We start from the raw sequence: 12,400 nt of genomic DNA, 5'->3' as shown, positions 1-12,400 counted from the left end.
ACCACACAGACAGAAGCATTAGAGATAAGATTTTGGTTGCATTAAGTGTGTGAAGTCCTGACCAAGACTGGGGCATAGTTTTTCTGGAGGCTTCCCCAAGGAAGCCATGTGGAACTAGATAGTCATCACTCCCTGCTGCACCCAGACCTTCCACAGCCAGCTACATCTCACTGGGTGCATCTACACAAGATGCTTACTGCACGGTAACCTAATAATACTGTGCAGTAGCATGCCAGTCAGAAACCATAATAAGCTACTGTGCAGTGTTATTAAGCTACTGTGCAGTAACCCTCACAAAAAAATCGTGTGCCAGTGCTACTGCACTGTAAATGTAGTTACTGCACATTCAGTTAGTACTTCATTAAGGAAGTACTAATCTAAATGTGCAATAACTACGGCACATTAATAAACATGTAGACGCACCCACTGTCAGGCAACTCTCTGACATTTAGTAAACATTTTTGTGTTCTTCTCACTTCTTATCATAAGCCCTCAGTATTTTGATAACTAATTCCTCTCACCTCTGTGTGCACACATCTCAGATATTTGCAGGTAGTCCTCATGCCCCCATTTAGTCATCACTTATCCAAATAAGGCACATTCTTTTATTATTTCAGGAAGTCAATTCCTCTAGCCCCAAAGTCCATTTAGTTGCTATTCTCTGAACTTCCTTTAGCAGCTCTTCCTATATTATTCATGAATGGTGCCCTGAAAGAGACTCCCACAAGATATTCAGTGGTTCTTAGGTGTGTTCTGTACCTCATCTGGAGTCACATGCTCAGGATACTTCTCACTCAGAAAGTGTTGTTCTTAATTGCCCTGTAGCGGCTAAAAAATATAAATAGTTGATAAGTCTACTATAGCTGCTAATCTTAAGCATTTGTTCCTTAGCTGATGTAGCAGCAGCTCATATGATGAGCTTGGTAGGTACCAAGCTGTAAAACTCCTATTTGTCCAAACAAATCAGTTGTTCTCAGCAGTTCAGGGGACTAGGCTCCAAATATGGTAGTTCAAGTGATTTGCTGTAGACAAGCAAACAGAGATTCTTGCCCCCCTTCATGATGGTGTGACATGCCTGGATGCGTCAGCCCGAATGAGAGTAGCTTTTTTGCTGATCTATCAAAGCTTATGCCAGCTTGCTCTCCACTATTCTTCACAGGCCTAGGTCTAGGTCTCCTAGGTCTTCTGTCTAGGTTTGTGCCTTTTTTATCCCTGACACATTATGGGCATTCTCTCAAGGTAAATATTATGTTCTAGAGCTGGTTGATTTTTTTCAAACTGCTCTACAGAAAACAAAAAAGGAACGGATTTTTCATAAAAGCAACTTTCAAGAAAAAAATGTTCTGGTGTTTTGACCAGCTGCATTATTTTCTTTATTCATGTCCTCATTCCCAACCCTAAGAGCCTGATCTTATTAATCTTAGTATTGCTCTTATTATATGCTGGCAAAGTCAGTGAGAAGATGTAGTTTGACTTCAGTGGATGGTTGATCAAGCCAAGAGTCGTGTATTAGTTCTCAATCTTCTGCTCATGTTGCCACCCAATTTATTTTCCTCTCTGAACACCTTTACCATGCTGCTTCACTCCCTTTTAATGGTGATCAGAAGGTAGTCAACACCAGTTCTTGTGCCCACTTCTTTGTTACCTCTCCTCCCAACACAAGAGAGACTGCTATTGATATTATCTGCAGTAGCTGTTTCAACTGCAGAAAAGTAGAGGTAGATTAAATCTCAGGAAAACCTTCCCAACTGTAAAAGCGGTAGGACAATGGAGCAAGCTGCCTAGGGAAGTTGTGGAATCTCTTTCCTTGGAGGGTTACAAGAAGCTGAGTAAGTATTTTTCTGAGATGGTTTAGGAAGAGCAGATACTGCATCTATGCCAGGGATTGAACTAGATGATGTCCGAGGTCCCTTCTAACCCTGTGATTCTATGTTACTATGATTTCACAGTTTTGTAGTTCTGATCAAGTTTGTGACTGTAGTTGACTGGAATTAATTTTGGAGGTTTTATTTCAAGAGACAGATCCTGGCCCTAGCCTAAATCAGGACTAAACCTCCTGAAATCTGTAGTGTTTTACTGGTAGGTATAGCTAGGAGGAGAATTGAGCTTGCTGTATCCAATGCCTCACTAAAACCACGCTGCATTCCAGCTTTTGCATTCCTTTGTAATTCTAGTTTAAAAAGCAATTCATTCTGTCTGACATCATTTGTTCTTCTGAAACTCAGGCTGCTTATTGCTCACCAACTGAAGGTCCATCACATGACCAGAGTCTAATCAATACATCATGTACTGATTGTGTTTGCTGTGTATTCCCAGCCCTATTTCTATACACCCAAATCCAGGCTGTGAGCACTGCTGCCTCGTCTCACAGTGGCCCCATTCCGCCTCCTCAGTGGTGATGGAAGAGTTGTTATTCACAGCTCATAAGGATTGTGAGAAAAGCAAGCACCATCTGTTCCAATTTAAAGTAGGAAAAAATCAGCATAAAACTTTGCTTGCTAAACAATTGCCTCTACCTCTGGCTTTATTAACAAGCTTACTACTTAGGGGTTGCAAAGACAGCTTGATAAAGAAGCTGGCTGGACTGCCTGTTCCTTCCCTTACCTACTACTTAGCTATTTGGAGAAGCCAAAAGTCATCTGTGATATCTGGAGCCCAAGGAACAGGTTTTCATCTCAGTTACATTGGTACTAATCTGAAGTGGCTCCACTGAAGTCACTTGCGGCATACAGCTGTGGGGAAATGACAGCAGGGCTTGTCTCATATTGCTTTTGACTGAGATGTGACCCAGGTGGTGAGAAGCTTTCCAGTGACCATGACATTTGCAGCAAGGAAGGGTCCATTTTCCCATGTGTTCCCAAATTTGTCTCTCTCCATATTTGTTCTGTTAATTTACTAGGGAATGGAATTAGATTGATTATACTGTTACTGATGGCTGTAACACTAATCAGTGGGGTCAATACAAGTGTGACAAAATTGTTAGGGCAGGGCATGAAAAGAAAAATGGTTGTTTAAGGGAAGCCAGTTCTTATCAGCACAGAGTATTCCCAGGACTCTAGATCAAGTCTGTGGTGAGCTCAGAAAACAATAAAAGACCTGAAATAGACCCTGGCTGCAATGTCTCAAGGCTCAGACACTCCCATGCTAGGATACAAGTAACTCCCATTGACTACACTGTCCTGAGAACATCATGTAATAGAGCACTCAAAGTGCTAGGCCCCATATCTGAGCTGTGCTCCTCAGGAGGCATGACCCAGAATGGAGGGTCCAGGAGGGGAGATGATGACTTTATGCCATATTTGGCTGTCTGCAATTTGGGACCTGCCAGGGGCTTTATCCAGTCCCAGGAGCTGCTCCAACATCCCTGGGCTGTAGTGGTCCTCATGTCAGCCCAGAAAAGCTCAGTATCATCAAAGTATTCTGGCTACCCTGCAACATGTCCCCATGCCAAGAAGAAAGAAGCAAAACAGCTGAGAGCCATTATATCAGCTGTGTGCCACTCAGAGGAATCCCAGAGCAGGGAGTCCAGATGCTTTTCAATGAAGGATGAGTAGCTAGACTCACCCAGGGTCTGCCCTGAGGAGAATGGAAGAAGGACTGCTTAGAGACCCTTGTCCTATTTGAAATATTGGCTCATTCATAGGCTTTTTTGTATATACTCATAAACTGGTATACTCAATAAACATGTGCCACACAGCTTTTTCTGGCTGTTGTACTTGACTGGGACTCTGACTGTCACCAAGAATAGCAGGGTCAACAGGGTCGACCCAGCTGACAATATCCAGGCCTCAGAAGCTGGGAGGATGCAATTTTAGTGAAGGTTGCTCATCTGTGGAACTTCATGCCACATGACATGAGCCTGTCTCTGTGTCTTGCCTCTGGTCCAGCCCCCATTCAAGGCTGTAGGGGTCTTTCTGTAGATTTGAATGGTAGCTGGAATGGACATTTAATATAGCACACGCCTCTTTGCAAAGCTTTCCCTTAGTAGAGTCAGGAACCAGTTACTTGGCAAGTGTCCTTTCTACCATAGAAATCGCTGAAATCCCATCTTGCTGAGGAAGCTGCAGAGAGGATGGCTGTCTCTGTATTATTTGCATTACAATAGAGCCCAGATACCTCAGTGAGCATCAAAGCTCTGTTGTGCTAGGTACAGTACATACACGCTGTTCCCAAAAGTGTGCAAACTACATAGAAAAGACAGCTGGTAGGAAGGAAGTTTCATTATCCCCACTTTATAGAGAAGCTAAGTGACATGCCTGTGGTCACACAAGAGATCTGTAGATAGCCTCAATGCTAGGCTATTTTTTTAACTACAGAATTGCTCTTCCTTTGATTGGCACCCAGAATTCATGCTGATTTTGATACTGTAGAAGTTGACTGATTAGATTGAATGTACCAAGGAGAGCTGCACTGGTGAAAGAGACAGCAATAGGGCTTCTTTGCTGCATCTCAGCTTCTTGTAATGCTTTCAGTTCTCTCTGCAATCATCCTTTCAGCATTTTACCTGCAAGCAGTTGATATCAAACCTTGTGATGCTTACAGAGTGCTGGCTTTCTGTAGCAAGAACCTAAGTGCTCCCCAAAGCACCTGCCTTGAGTAAGTTCCTCCATGCCACAGCATTCAGCCCTGGCTACTCCAGTAATAGTTACGCAGGTGCTGAAGAGCATATGACGCTTCCCCGTGCCCCCCAGGCCCTGCTGCCTCAGCATACTTTAATCTTATCACCACTTTCCAGCCAGAAAGGATGCTTTGTGGCAAGAGTGCATGCCAATGACTCATCAAACAATGATGCAGGTATCTAGCCTTACTGATGATGATGCCCAGCACTGCTGCAGGGATTTGAGCAAGCCATGTGATTGACTCCCCCACCCTTCCCCTCCTCTCCAGGAAGTCTGCATGTCGCCAAAGTCTGATATGCACTGACTCTGGAAGGTCAGAGCAAACTAGTTTCAGTATGACTCCTCCCGATGAAGCCACGGGTGTGCTGTGCAGTATTTTTATCAGAGGGAAAGTATAGAAATGATCAAGCAGCAGTAGCTGTTTCACATGAGTGAGCCCTCCCCTGCAGGCCCCTCTGCCATTTCATTGGGTGACTTCTGCTGAAAGGAAAAGGAAGGCCAACTTCCAGGTAAGGGGCCTCTGTGTGTGTGTGTGTTTGTATGTGTGTGAGCACAGGCACATGTATTTGTTTAGTGTTCTTCAGGCAGTCTGTGCCATGTGACTGCCGGGAGGATGCTCATTATTTCTTGTCACTCCCCAAAGTTACTGCCTGGGCTGTGGCTGCTACACATGGGTGACCTGCCATTCACCCCATGCTATGATGGCACCGGGAGCAGCTAGAGCCTCAGTTTTAGAGTGGATCTCTCTGATCCAGTTCTGCTTCTTTCAGGGGTTGGTCCTCTGTGGCTGGAAGGTCTTACAGATGATCGTTCAGGACAGGTACAGCATGGCCAGGCCAGGGTTGCGATGCCAGGTTTTTTCTCTGTGAGGACACCTCTCATAGGCACAGGCTTTTTTTTTTCTGATTTAAGGAGGACGCTCTTATGTCCTCCACACTGGAATAGGGTGCAGGAGAAGAAGGTTTGGTTTCCAACCTTGCCACTGACTTCCCACAAGATCTTTGGCAAATCATTTGATCCTGCTGTACCTCAATTTCCCCATCTGCCAAATGGAGATAATCAGGCCCCCTCTGTTTCTATCTGTCCCCTGTTTAGACTGTAAGCTCTTCAGGGCAGAGATACCTTTCCCTCTCTGTGTGTGCAAGGGTAGTAAAGGTTGCCTGGAGAGGCTGATCTCCATCCTTGGAGGTTTTTAAGAGCCAGGTGGGCAAAGCCTTGGCTGAAGTGACATAGTGGGGACGGTGCTGCTTTGAGCAAGTGGTTGGACTAGATGACCCAAATTTGTTACGATTCTATGGCTGAGCCTGCCCCTAGACAGATCCTCCCATTCTTGGCAGCTGCTTCTTGGGATTCAAAACCTGCTGTGTGGAAACCCCCAGAGATCCACCAGCCACAGTGGCACCCTGTTGCCCTGGGGAAGGGAAGCACAGGGCTCATTTTTGGGGCTGTGGGGCACTGCCCTCACCCCCCAAAACATGAAGCTAGGGGGGGCACTGCCCTCATCCTGCAAAACATGGAGCTGGGGGGGAATTGCCCTCACCCCCCCCCCCAAAAACATGGAGGGGAGGCACTGCCCTCACCCCCCAGAAACATGGATCTGGGGGAACTGCCCTTCCCCCCTAAAACATGGAGCTGGGAGAAGGCACTGCCCTCACCCCCCAAAAACATGATGCTGGGGGAACTGCCCTCACCCCCCCCCCAAAAAAAAATACCCCAAAACCCATTCAAGCTCCAGAATTTGATCTCCTGCCCTTGAAGCACCCCGGGGGGGCTGGTCTGTCTCCAACCCCGTGGGAGGAGAGCAGATGGGGTGGAGATCAAGGTAGACCCCCAAGACTACAAAGGGTGCGCGCGCGCGCGTGTGTGTGTGGGGGGGGGGGGGGGGGTGTTAGGCACGGATCCTTTCCAGTGCCGTGGAGGATGATGCCTGGCACGTGAAACCCCCCGCCGGGGAGTGCACTGAAGGAGGCAGCAGCAGAGGCGGAGCTGGCGGGGAGCGGCCGGCAGGGGCAGGGCTGAGCCGAGCTGCCCGCGGCCTGGGGGAGCAGGAGCCGCACAGACGAGACATCCTGCTCTGCACCAGCTCGCGAGCGCACGCGGGGCTCGCCGCTCGCAGCCCAGGCAGACGCGGGAGGCAGCCGGGCCGGGCCGGGTGAGTGCTGCCCTCGGCCCCTGCCGGCCAGGCCGGGGCTGGCTCGTGCTCAGGGCGTTTCCAGCGCGGCGGATCGCGGCTCCTGCCGCCTTGCCGAGCCGGCCGGGCTGCTCTTCCCCGGGGATGAGCCTGCCGCAGCGGGCGCCAGGCTGGGGCCGCTTCCCTCCTCCTGGCCCCGATCTGCCCCCAGCCCCGGGGCTCCGCGTGTCTGTGCGCTGCCAACCCGCGGGAAGGCTGGGGGGTTGCAGGTCCCCCTTGCCCCCCCGCCCCCAACCTGCTCCTTTTCCTGAGGCGAGCGGAGGAGATGGGTGGTGGATGCCCAGGGAGGGTGTAGCTGGGGGGGCAGAGGGCAAGGGAGGCTTTGGCTGTGTAGGGGTGGCACCCGCTGTGAGGGGCTGCTCCTGGCTCTGCCACTGACTTGCTTGGTGACCTTGGCTGGGGGCCGGAGCACCTGTGCCTCGGGGAGGGCTAGAGTTGACTTGGAGAAGTGAGGGGCGGGGGACCTCAAGAGGTCACCTAGCCCCGTGTGGGGTGCTGGTAGCTGGGGCCTGAATTGGCTTGCCTGGGAGAGGGCTCAAGCTGACCTGCTGTGTGTGTGTGCGTGCGGGGCTTTTCCTCAGCGCTGTGCCCTGAATCGTGAGAGCCCTTTCAGACCCACGTGGCTGCACATCTGCAAAGACCAGTGGGCAGGGGCGGGTGCTGTCTGTGCAGGCGGTGGTTGGTTGTTGGTTTTTTCCACCTCTCTGTCTGCCGTCTACCTCTGCAGGCTTTCCTTGCTGGCTGGGAAGCAGCTGGAACCACATGGGCTCCTGAGACTCCCTTCTGATGCGCTGGTGGCAGAGGCTGCGCTGTGTTTGCCTCCATGTACACGTGTGCGTGCGTGGGTGTGCATCTCCCCTGACCCTGCTCTCGAGCCTGGTACCATTTCCCTGTCAGACTACGGGATGGGAACCTGCCACTTCTCCTTCCTGGCTTTCAGGGTTGTCCCCCTGCCACCTCCCGCATGTTCCCTGAGCATAGAGGGCAAGAACTGCATGTCCTCTTGCCTGTGGGTCTTTTTTTCACATGCAACCCCAAGCCCGCTTTCAGCTGTGAGGTTGAAATCTGTAACTAAATCAGCTGACACTCTCTGGGCCTCACATTCCTGTCCTCTGTACTAACGTAGCTATCCCCTTTTGATTCAAGGAGGGGGTGTGTGTTCGTGATGCTCTGATTTCTCCAGAGCTTTGTCCTATCCGTGCCTAGCTGCTCCAATTGTGCATGAGGTCTCCCTGTATTAGGCTCAGTCTGTATGTGGGATGAAAAGTAGGTCCTGTATCTCTAAGCTTCTGAAAGCTCTTTACAAATTTAAGCCCTAATTTAAGACTCTCAGACCCCTTTGAGGTCTCTGAGTTTTATGCTCCTGTCTGGATAAGAAGGGAGAAATATGAGTGGGTTAAGTGACAGTCTCCAGGTCATCCTGGCAGGAATTGGTGACACAACCAGGCAAAGAACCCACGTGTCCTTAGCTCCATTGCTGCACTCCAGCCCCTGCAGCATGCTGCCTCCCTCTGTGTTAAAGCTTGCAGTTGCATGTGAAAGTATGTATGTGAAACTTTCCAAAGCCTTTCCAGGCCTTTCAACATGGGTTCTTCCTCTTTTTTTAGTCTTGCACTCTGCCACAGTCTAAGAAACTTCTGATCAGGATGCCAGGTACATTTGTTTGGTATGGCTTTTAATCTATTTGATTGCCCAGTGGATTGATCCCTGGACAGAACACAGGACACCAGGGGACTGGGCAGAGCTTGGCTTGGCTTGGCTGCTGACTTGCTCTGTAACCTCAACCAAGTTGATTCCCTCCTTTCTCTACCATGCCCACTGAGATCTTGTAAACTCTCTGGGGCAAGGATTGTGCTATACCTGCTATACTTTGTGCCTGTATACTACCTTGTACTGGAGGAACATCCTGAGTCTCTGAGATGCACTCTTGTGCAAACAGTAACATGCTTGCTGCTAATCTGTCTGCAGTTGCCAGCTTTATTTAAAGCTTTGTACGTAAGCACGCATGTCCATGACCATAGCACCCAGTAGGTCAGCACTGTGAAGTGCGACTGAACTAATAATGATACATCACCTATGATTCTGATACAACTGAGGCAATTCAGAGGGCAGCTGCTCTGTTGGCTTGCTGCCTACTCAGCTGCATAGCCTTGAAAGCAAAGAGATCACACATTCCTAACTGAGAGAACCTCTGTCCTAGAAAACGGGTATGAGACTTTTAATCAGGATGTACCTCCCTTTTCAGTTGCTGCGCTTACTTTCAGCATTTCAGCCGGCAAGAATCAAAATTAGATTCTTCCCTCACCCCCTAAAATCCAGCGGAAGGCATGTCATCTCTCTTGCCACGTGCACATATGTTGGTTTGTTTACAGGGTAAGCCTTAGAGTAAAGCTTATATTTTGAGAGCCAGCAATGACTATTTGCAGAAGGAGACCGGCTTTGAATCCTTTTCTAACTGTAAATTATGGCTTAGAACAGGGGTGGGCAGAATGTGGCCCAGGGGCCGGATGCAGCCTGCCAGGCCATTATAACCGGCCCACAGGGCCCCTAAAAAATTTAGAAAATTAATATTCATCTGCCCTGGGCTGCCTGTTATGCGGCCCTCGATGGCTTGCCAGAACTCAGTAAGCGGCCCTCTGCCCAAAATAATTGCCCACCCCTGGCTTGGAACCATTGACAGGGAAGGTCAATGGTCACTTCTTAGACCTAGCAGTCTTGTTCCTGTATTTCAAAAAGACACCAGGGACCCGTACAGTATTAAATTATGAGAAGTAAAAATGGCTGACAACTTGTCAGAATAATTTTGTTTTCTTTGCTGCCAAAAACTAATGTAACAGGTAGGGCAGTAGAGGACATTGTACCTGAATCTTTGGTCAGCCCAGATGACTGGAACCTTGTCAGCATGGAAATTGCTTCCAGCACTTGTGTTTTGTCTGATAGATGTTTGGCTATGTATAGCTATTCTGGGATGTATCGGATTTAAAGAGGGGCCCAAGCTAGAACAATTGGATTTTTGTACGTGCTCAATGCTTGGGAGCTGGGGATTTGATTCGGGTCAGTTTCTAATGCGAAATAGAATCCCTGAAATAAATAGCTAGTTTATGAGCCTTGCATGTTACATGCATATACAGTAAGTCTTGTATAACGTTCTTCAGGCAGATTATTGTGAAATACTTTAGAGGGAGAACTTTCTGGAGCTGGAGGAATAGAAAAGGAAATGTCCTGCACCTGAGCTCAGCACAACAATGAGGGCTGATCCCTAATAAACAGTGAACAGGACCCAATTTGCAGGCATTTGCTACCAGAAGTAGCATTCATTGTTGGGACTAGTGCTTGCTTACTTTAGGGAACCATCTTGTTGGGATGTGCATGATGGATGCATTATACACTTTAAAATAGATAATAACTAACATGTAAATCTAAGCAGTATCGGGATAATCTTTTCACTGCAACTGGACAAACATGACATTTTGGAGAAGTCCCTCTGGGAGAGAGTGCCATGTTAGTAGCTCACCCACCCTGGATGGAGCGTGCAGGTATATCACAGGATTGCGCTGTGTCTGACAGTGCTCATTCCACATGGGATATGAGCCTGACTTTAGGACAAGCTGTAAAGCCAAAAGCTTGAGCCTCTAAAATGTCTTGGGTCTGAGAGCTGTGTTGGCCTTGATGCTGGCCATTGTACAAATTCAGGCCAGTCTTCCCTGGTCTGGGAGTCTTCATAGACATTTAATAGACTTCATAGACATTAGGGCTGGAAGGGACCTCATAAGATCATCGGGTCCAGCCCCCTGCCCAAGGGGCAGGAAGTCGGCTAGGGTCAAAGGATCCCAGCAAGATAAGCATCCAAACGTATCTTAAAAGTGTCCGGAGTAGGTGCTTTTACCACCTCTGGGGGGGGTCTATCCTGGACATATCTGGGTTAAGTTCGCTGGTGACACCAAACTCTTCCCCAAAGTTCGGTGTCGTCAGTGTCACAACCCACGGGTGTGATTTTGTGTGTGTGCACTTCGGCACTGCTAAATTATTTCCCGCCACGAGGAGCTTTTTTTGCAGGGTGCATTTCTCAGTTGCAAAGAGAAAACCCCGGTGCAAAGGAGTTCCCGCCACCCGCATGCAAATTTGTGTCCCACTGTTGGCTAGTTCTAAATTATTCCCATGTGGCGGCTAGCGATTGGCTTGCTAGCCGTATAAGAGGCTTGAGTGGTTTCCGCCCAAGTTGGAGGACTCCACAACCATCTGGAGGAAGAGGACTTCACGTCTCGTGAAGAACTCTAAGCGCTGCGGAGCCTAACGGACCCGGCGTGTACCTTAAGAAGGCTATAGGGGTCTGATCAACCTCTGGCCTCTCCCCGTTGCTGAGCGATCCCTCGACGAACCCCTTCCCTGTGTGCAAGTTCCACAAAGCCTAGCAAACTTCGTGTGAGTGTATCCAGAGCTCTTCTCCAAGTTGTTTTCTTCGGTTGACACGACGGGCTCGCGGTTTTAGAGCCTTCAGCCGGATTGGGCTAGAGTTCGCGAGTTTAGAACTCTTGTCCGCTTTTCTTCTTTCCTGTCTGTAACTGCAACTCAAGCAAGTTTTTCCTGCCTGCGCCGCGACCATCTACGGTGTAAGTAAAATAATCTTTAATCAACCGCTACGCGTCCGTGCCTAATTCTAGTCCACCGGCCTGCATTCCCCGACCCGCGTGCCAGGGCTGCTGGCCACAGCCCTCCGTGCGCCCCCAAGGGCCTCGGACCGCTCCCGGCCTGCACAGTCAGCAAACTTAGCCAGTCCGTTTCTGACACCAGAGTCCAGATCGTTTATGAAGACATTAAAGAATACAGATCTTGGTCCAGAATAGATTCCCTTTGCAAGGTATCCCAACTTCTGGAAGTGGCCTGTCATATTAAAAAAAAATAAAAAAAAAAATCCCACTATTTTGGGACAATTACTAAGCTCCCAACAGCTGCTGAAAAATGGTACACTTCGATGAGGCATCTCAGACAAAAAGCATATGGGACTAGGCAACTGAGGTGGGTGGAATATGGCTACACCTACTCCCTTGTAAGTGGACAGTGCTCACCTGTGGTGACGCTGTCTGAGGAATCCTTCAAGGTTGGGTCTCACTTTAGTTAAAGCTGGTTTCTTTTCTGGGCCTGTTGGCTTCCCCAGGCCTTTCTTTGGAACACAGTGGACACGTCTACACAAGACGCATACTGTGCAGTAGCCTAATAATATACTGCACAATAGTGTACTGGTCAAAAACCATGCTAATACTGCTCAGTGTTAGGTTACTGCACAGTAAGTATCGCAAAAAAAGTGCACCAGTGCTAATGTTTAGTAGCTGTAGTTACTGTGCATTTAGTTAGTACTTCATTAAGCCAGTACTATAGTAAATGTGCAGTAACTACTGTGCATTAATGAACATGTAGATGCACCCTGTGAGAGAAGAGAAACCATGCTTTGCAGAATCCCTTCATCACTGCGTCCTTGATCTCCTCCCCACACCCAACTGCTAGTAGCTGGGCATTGCTCTATCCATTTGACTTGCAGGGGTGGGCAATTATTTAGGGCGGAGGGCTGCTACTAGGTTTTGGCAAGCCATTG

At 48.7% G+C, this 12,400-nt stretch overlaps 1 protein-coding gene across 4 annotated transcripts in view; it reads left to right on the top strand.

The window, feature by feature from the left end:
• The first annotated feature begins 4,976 nt into the window (after positions 1 to 4,976).
• SLC25A22 (solute carrier family 25 member 22) overlaps positions 4,977 to 12,400 on the top strand; it is an 80,400-nt gene continuing 72,976 nt past the window's right edge. The window contains exons 1-2 of one of the 4 annotated variants that reach the window (XM_019485155.1): positions 7,675 to 7,689; positions 8,418 to 8,463. The gene's annotated coding sequence lies outside the window, so the exon portion shown is untranslated. Of the gene's footprint in view, positions 5,129 to 6,630; positions 6,772 to 7,674; positions 7,690 to 8,417; positions 8,464 to 12,400 lie in introns of those variants that run through there. The other 3 variants (XM_019485157.2, XM_014604212.3, XM_014604211.3) reach the window with 3 other exon arrangements.

The sequence above is a fragment of the Alligator mississippiensis genome, chromosome 2, assembly GCF_030867095.1.
Source record: "Alligator mississippiensis isolate rAllMis1 chromosome 2, rAllMis1, whole genome shotgun sequence".
Classification (NCBI taxonomy): Eukaryota; Metazoa; Chordata; order Crocodylia; family Alligatoridae; genus Alligator; species Alligator mississippiensis.
The sequence above is the reverse complement of the archived record's forward strand: the minus strand, read 5'-3'. Positions and strand labels throughout refer to the sequence as shown.